At 31.5% G+C, this 8040-nt stretch overlaps 1 non-coding gene across 1 annotated transcript; it reads left to right on the plus strand.

Moving 5' to 3' along the window:
- Window positions 1-1165: 1165 nt before the first annotated feature.
- Window positions 1166-1272, plus strand: LOC124887522. Its single transcript, XR_007045292.1, has one exon. It is a non-coding gene; the product is annotated as a small nucleolar RNA R71 (small nucleolar RNA).
- The last annotated feature ends 6768 nt before the right edge of the window (window positions 1273-8040 follow it).

Raw genomic sequence — 8040 nt, forward strand, 5'->3', positions numbered from 1 at the left:
AAAGTCCTTAATCTTTTGGGGAATATTGCTTATCACTATAGCATTGCACTCCTCAATAAGTGCTACAGTCTCAATGTTACCCAGTTTTTTCTTGTTTGTCACCACATATTTCAAGTACTTTGCATACTTAGGCATTCCCTACAAAATATCTAACAAAGGAAGGTTAATGTGAAGTTTTATGAATGTGTCAAAAACTTTTTAAAATAAGAATCCTCTGTCACTTTCTTAAGCGTTGCTAGAATGGTAGTGGTAGTCTTTCTATTATTTACTCATCTGCCTTCGCTTTTAGGTACTCCGACTTCATCAAATTTTCAGCTTCTTTAGCTGCTACTTGTTTCTCATCTGCTTGAAGCGGGATGAACTCTGCTTACACCTCGTGATTTGTCTTTGGAGATCTGTCCATCAGGTCTCTACCATTCCTTAAGGTTATTGTTATCACTTGCTTTGAATTTTTTGTACCACTAAGTAAACCACTTTAAGATCTTGTGTTCTGCGCTTGAGCTAACAGGATCGATTGTCTCTCTAAGTTCTTATAAGTTTGCTGCTTATTTTATATCATCGCAGTAATTTCTTCTTTGTTGGTCAGGATATTTTTCAACGTCTACTCTCTACTGATGGCTTGAGTGTTATTTTGATTACCTTGCTACTGGTGAAATTGCTAAGGTGAAGCCTGGTTATTGCCTTATGAGTAAATAGGTTGACTCTTGTCAGTTGTGGTTGTAGGCTTTACCATAGTTTTGATTTTTCATTTGTGCATTACTCATGAAATCCACTTACTCCGAATTTACCCTACATTAGTCTACAGAATAATCACTACCTCCATAAATTTTACACCAAATCTAACTCTGTTGAATTGCGTTAACTTGGGCCTAGGTTTGAATCACACTCAACTTGTTGAGCTGTGTCATCATTTGATTATGAAAGAAAGCAACTTACATAGTCAACATTTTGATTTTGTCTACTCTATCGTACTTGCAGACTTCTTCATCGTACTTCTGTATGCATCACCTTGTCATTTAGGATTATCTTGTGCAACTTGATTCAAGAGAGTATACAGTTAGTCATAAGTTTTTCCAAAGCCTGACTACCTACAGTTAAATCTAGCAAAGTTTTTGAGCTATGGTCAAGTCCTTCAACAAAAGTTTGAGCTAGTACCTGATTGATCTGCTGGTGATGCGGACAATCCCTGAGAAGATACTTGAATCTCTCTTATGCATGATATAGGTTTTCATCTAAATTTTGCTTAAAATTCAGGATTTCACTCCTCAACCTTGTGATTTTGCCAGAAAGAATGAGATAAACTTCTTTGTCAAGTCCTCTCAAGTTGTGATCGAGTTTGAAGGTTTTGCCCTCAACTATTTCATTGCTTCCCCCAATAGAAAAAAGTGTGAGCCTCACGTAGTCAGACTCCAGTGGGAATGAACATTTCACTAATCTCCAAAAAAAATTAAGGGCACCTATAGATTCTTACGTGATAGGCCTGTGAATTGCTCGTTACTGTGTAAGAATTGCACCATGTTCTACTTAAGCTCAAATCGACCTTCTATAGCTGATTTGTGAATGTTGGAGGTAACATTAATTGCGAGTGGAATTGTCACTTTGCACTCTGTCTTGCAGACTAGTTGTTCATCACCCATGAGTGCAGGAATGGCTTCGCCCTGTTGAACTTGCGGAATGGGATAGAGAAGTGTTGTTTCTCTCCTTAATTGATGCAAGTGTCTCTTGGGTTTGGGATATGGTTCAACCAAATTCTTTCTCCTTGTTAGCTTACTAGATATTCAAACTTGTACCTGCAAGCTTAGTAGCTCAGATCAAATTGTCATCACTTATCAAATAGAGTAGTGAAACTAAAGATTAAAGAGTTGTTAAATTTTAAAGTCCGAGCAATGGTGTAAAAAATTATTGTGTCCTAGCACACATGCAAGTGTAGATGATCGTGTAAGTAATAAAGTGGCCCTTTCGAGCCGAATATCAATCCCACATGGACTTGGTGTTTAGCAAGCAATCCAACTCTGGTGTTACTAATGAGACTAAATAAGTGCGAGTTGTACCCAAAAGAGAGTTTGAGTTTTTAAAATTTGAAAGTAACAATAACGAGAATATAAAGTGTTTGAAATAATAATAATAATAAAAATAATCCAGGGTCGAGGAAATTTGAACAATCCTACAAAGATATACAATCTAGTTGGTCAAGTTAACTATCTTCGTTGTTGATTTGCGGAGTTAATGACATGATGGTGGTCTTCCGAGCCTCTAAACATATATCTAAATGAGCCCCACAACTACATCATTGAGCAAAAATTTGAGAACTAATTCAAATGCATTTATATGTCTTTTCGTATTTATATGTCTTTTCGTATTTGAACCAAATGGGGCAAATTAGGTATATTCCTATTCTAGCCACATATCCTATCCTTAATTCTTCTAAAAGAAAATAACCCACTCCATATGCTACACATTATAATCTAAAGTTTCTTCTTCCGAGCTCACATTAGAAATATAAGTGTATTCTAAAGGTCGTGAAACAATAAAATAGTAATTACAAAAACATATGAACAATCAAATGTGATAATTAACTTTAAACTAACTTAATTGTATCCAAAGTAATCATGTTCACAGCCTCAATCCTAGAGAGGGTCTTTAGCCACTAAAAATCTACTTTACAATCACCAAATTAATGTAGTTCATGCAAGAATTAAGTAATGAAAAGAGAAGAATTAAAAACCTATTTGGATCCTCCCTCATGTGTTTTTTCTCTCCTAAGTCGTCCAAGAATAATTCCATCACATAATATAAGGATAAAAGCTATAGAAAACACTCTTCCATGTCCTGTTTTTATCGCAGATCAATACTGTTTTCTGCTATTCAATTTTTTGCCAGCTCCATGCCACGCTCTTATCACTTGCTCAACTTCTGTGGCACGGAGCTGTATTTCAAACTCTAAATTTCCAACATAGTGTAGTCTCTTCACTTTACTTCGTGTCTCATGCTTTGCGGATGCCTTTTAAACTCTTTTTAAGTTCGTCTTGCTTCCCGATATTGCTCCTAATGCCTTCAATCATCCACAAGCAAGGTATTGACATCCAATCAAGCTCAATTTTCGCAAAAGTCTAGTCCTGAAACACTAATTATATCTATTAGTTTACGCACACAAATTACACCCAATCAAATGAATATATATGCAATGTAGCTCACTAAATATACGAAAGTATGGGCACTAATTAGCACTTGAATGTATAAATACGTCCACGGCCAGTCTTCAATTTGAATTTTTTAGTATGATTCGATTTTGAACACTCCTACTCATAATAGTTATATATTCAACTTTTTGGCCCTTGGTGATGCATGCACGCCAAGCCAAGATAAAGAGTTCAAAAGCTTTGGCTTGAGTCAATTATTTGAAGGCCTAAAAGGAGTTTGGAATAAATTGTTGAATCTTAGGAACGTTTTAAAATAAAATTACAAGGTTCCACGTGAAAGACAACTTGAAGAAAGAAAAAGAGGATATGGACACGGTTATTATTTAAATGCAAGCATCTTGACTAAGAAGACACTTAATTCATTAAGATATTTTTGTAATTAGTCTAGTCTATAAATAGTGGAGCATAACTCATTTTAAAGAGAGATTTTATTTTTGATGAATGTGAATACTAATCTTTTGAGTGTTTGAGAGCTTGTTGAAGCTTTTGATTGTTTCAAGTTTAAAAAGGATGATTGCTTGGAAATCTAATTTCCTTGAATTCTTTCTCGTTGACTTAAGTGTTTATTTGGATATTTAAAGAAGCTTTTTATTTTAATGAAAAAATTTCATAAGTAGCAAACTTAAGCTCATAATTAGAAATTTCATAGTAATTATTTCATAATTACGAATAATAGCAAGTTGTATCTTTGTATTTTAGGTAAAGTTTGCTATATAAATAAATATACAAATGAAATTTATTGTCCTTCTTTTATTCAAATCGGTTGAGTTAAAGAAGGAATAATTATCAGGTATTTAAAGCAGTGAATTCGTTTTTCATAAATTGCTCTTCTTATTTAAACAGTAGATTTCTTTTCCATAAATTACTCTTACTTAAACTTGTAGAATCTTTTTTCAAATCAAACACAAAGATTATTATTAAATTTCAAAATAAAGCATTGTTCCTGTTTTTTTTTCTCTTTCACTCTCTTATATCTCTAACTTTTGTTGTTAGTTTTTTTTTCATCTTAATTTTTTTATCATTTTATTTTTTATTTAAATTTTTTTCTTTTTCTTTTTCTTTTTCTTTTCCATTTTTTCTTTCCACTTTATTTTTTCTCTTCTATTTCTCTCTTCTTCTTTTTTCTTTTTCGTTTTTTCTATATATTTTTTTCTTTTTCGTTTTCTTTTATTTTTCTTTCTCATACTTTTCTTTAACTAGTAGATTTCTTTTCCAAATCAAACTCAAGCCTGAAGATTATTATTATTATCTTCACGATCTTCAAAATTTTGAAATAAAGTATCATTATTATTTTTTTCTCTTTCACTCTCTTATATCTCTAACTTTTTTTTTTGGTTAGTTTTTTTATCTTATTATTTTTTTATTATATTTAATTTTTATTTTTATTTTTTCTTTCCATTTTATTTTCTCTTCTATTTCTAGCTTCTATTTCTATTTCTTTTTTTTTCTTTTTCATTTCTTTTTTGAAATTTTTTTTTGTTTTTTTCTTTTTCTTTTTCTTTTTTTTTATTTTTTTACTCTTCTATCTCTAACTTTTATTTTTAAAAGAAAAATATGTATATCACATACATATATTCAAAAAAATATACAAAATACATAGTCATACAGATCTGGATATTTATTTACAGTACAAAACATACATATATATATTTTCATATGTATTTACAGAAATATATATCTCACTCATATGCATATATAAACATATTAGACACAAAAAAATCTATAACAAAAAGGATAACTATATACATATACATATAGGTAATAAAAAAATACATAATACATATCCAGCTCTGTATGACAATTATATATATTATATTAAAAAAATACAATAACTCTGCATATGTATTTACAGAATACATGTTTGATCTATATGTCTATTACCATACAAAAAATATAAATATAACTCTGATATGTATTTATGAAATACATATCATATTCATATTAAACAGTAGCAAACATAACTATATTATATATCTTCTTATGTATTTGCGAAATACAGTAGTGACTCGTATAAAAGAACAAAATACAAATATATATCTTAAAAATTAACAAATACAACTATGTGTATATACATATAGTTAAACCAAAAAATACATAATATGTATTATAAACATTAAAATATACTAAAAAATAAATATATGTTACCCTCTAAAAAAATATATCAACAATAATCATATGTATATAAAAAATTTGTATATACTACACATGACCCATAAGTTAATAAAATTACAAATACAAATATCTCTTCGATTTTATCTCTTTGAAATCGTATTTAGAAGAATTTTGACCAATGAGGCTTGAAATTTTACTTGATTCTCCCATTTTCTTTGACTTTCTCTTTTTCTCGGATCTTTGTATTTTAGGAAATTTAGAGATGAAGCTTTTGTCAATTCTTTTTATTTCATAATTTCAGCAGTTTTCTCTAGATTATTATGATGATTCGATCTCACATCTTCTATGCTTACTGCTTTCTTCAACTGAATAGGCGTAAAAATAAATTTAAGATTTTCATCTTGTGTTAATCCTTCACAATATTATAATAAAAAATTAAATAAATTCCAAAGAAAAATCGCAAAGACAACGTTGAACTAAATAAATATAAAATTTATAGAATATGTGGAAGAGATAGCATGCAATAATTGTAATTTGATAGTTACTTTATTTAATGGAGCATGATATTTATCAAAAATCTGAAAAAAAAAAAAAAAAGTGTGATAAATAAATAAGAAAATGGAATGAAATCCAAAAAACAAGCGCAACTTAAAAAAAAGGGTAAGATTAAAGAGAGGTAAAATAATAGAGTGAAAATAGGAGAGAGATAAAGTAATGAAGTGCAAATATGAGAGAGGTAGTGAAACACGCGTGTTTAAAATTTATGAAAAAAAAAATATTATTGTTGCTATAAACTATAAATTTGAGGAAGTGTTGTTATTCATTGTAATTATAGTCTTAAATATACTGCTTTGTGTAATTTTTCTTATTTAAATACAATATTGATTGTATTTGATTTCACTTTCATGTCTATCTTTCTATTCCTTTATCTATTTATTTTATCTTTGATGTTCTTTATTTTTTTTGTTTTCCTAATTTTCGTATTTTTTTCTTGTATCACGTGGGGGGGAATTTCTTATAGATTTTTTTTTATTGGGATTAAACGATTCACCAATTATAATTTTTACAAGTTAGAGGAATTCAGAAAGAAAAGGAAAAAAAATCCATCATCAAATGATAGATACATGTGGCATTTAAGGGTGGTAAGAAAGTATTATTTATTCAGTCCATTCAAAGTTAGATGTGTCAATCAGGGGCGAGTCTATGTGCTAGGACGAGGGGGTCACGGCACTTGGAGGCTCGGCTATTTCTTTAATTTATATGTAGGAATTTTAGTGAATTTAATATAGAGATAAGCATTTAGTACCTCCTTAAACTATACAACAACAACAAACCTAGTGTACTCCCACATAGTGGGGTATGGGGGGTAAGATGTACGCAGTCCATACCACTATTTCTGAAGAAGTAGCAAGGTTGTGATCGATAGACCCCCGGCTCAAGATAAATAATAGTAATCAAATTCATACAAAAAGCATGGAACAAGGTGGCAAGACATAAATACGACACCTATAGGGAATAGCAAATATAAAATAGTAAGCGATTGTAATACAGCATGCAACAAGCTAGCATAACAAGAATAATACACCCATCAAGTAATGCCCTACCCTACCTACCCAAATTGGCACTAGCCGTAAATCCTAATACTCATCCTCCAGATCTTCCTATCTAGGGCCATGTCCTCCGTAAGTTGTAACTGCTTCATGTCCCGCCTAATCACCCTTCTCCAGTAATTCTTCAGCCTACCCCTACCTCACCTAAAACCATCCAAATTAAGATGCTCACAGCTACGAACCAGTACATGTAAGGCCCCACAAATTACCTTCGTAGTTTGAGTCGTAGGGCATGTCAAGTGAGGTGTGATTCCGGCCCTAAAAGATTGAGAAGTTGCTTCTAAGTAAGTAAGATTTTAACCATAAGAATTTTTCTAATTTTTAAGTTTTATCACGTGGTAAATCTGATAAACTTTTCATTGATATAAGATTTGCCCAAATCTGACACTCGGGTAAGAATGTATGGCCAATTTAAGCCTTAGTCATAAAACTGCATCATTTAACTGCCTGGCGCGTCGTGGAGATGGTTGATTTGGAAATTATCAATTTCCAGTGGAACCCCACAATAGTGGTGCATCTCAAAGGAGTCCCAGGTCCCGATCAGTGGGAAAACACGATGGCTCCGCATCGCGGAGGCTACCAATTTCCCAATTGTCAAATTCCAATGAGCCACCACGATAAGTGGTGCATCGCGGAGGCCAATGAAATTGGGTTCTAGTTCAATTTTTCCAGTTTTGCACAGGTGTTTAAAAGGGCACTTTGGACCTTTTTCAAGCCTATAAAATTGTGGAAACACTAAATCAAAGCCATTTACAAGCATCTTATGAGGTTTTTCTCAAGTTTTTTCTCAACATAAACCCTAAGTATCCAAAACCCCTTCCAAGAACCTCAAGAATCCACCATGGATTTTCTAAATTGAGTCAAGATTCAAGGTTCCCAAGTCAAGGACCTCAAGAATCCTCATTCTAGAGCATGAATACAGTTCCAAAAGTGAGAGTTCATCAAAAGCTTCTAATTCAAGGTATGTAGGGTTTTTGAACAAGGATAACCCTTTGACCCTTGTTCCCAAAAGGCTATTTACATCATGAAATTCTTGAAATATATGAGGTTTTTACATGAATTTGAATTGGAATTTTCACCCATTATTATTATTGAATACATTATATTGATATTTCCCA

The sequence above is a fragment of the Capsicum annuum genome, chromosome 9, assembly GCF_002878395.1.
Source record: "Capsicum annuum cultivar UCD-10X-F1 chromosome 9, UCD10Xv1.1, whole genome shotgun sequence".
NCBI classification, from domain to species: domain Eukaryota; kingdom Viridiplantae; phylum Streptophyta; class Magnoliopsida; order Solanales; family Solanaceae; genus Capsicum; species Capsicum annuum.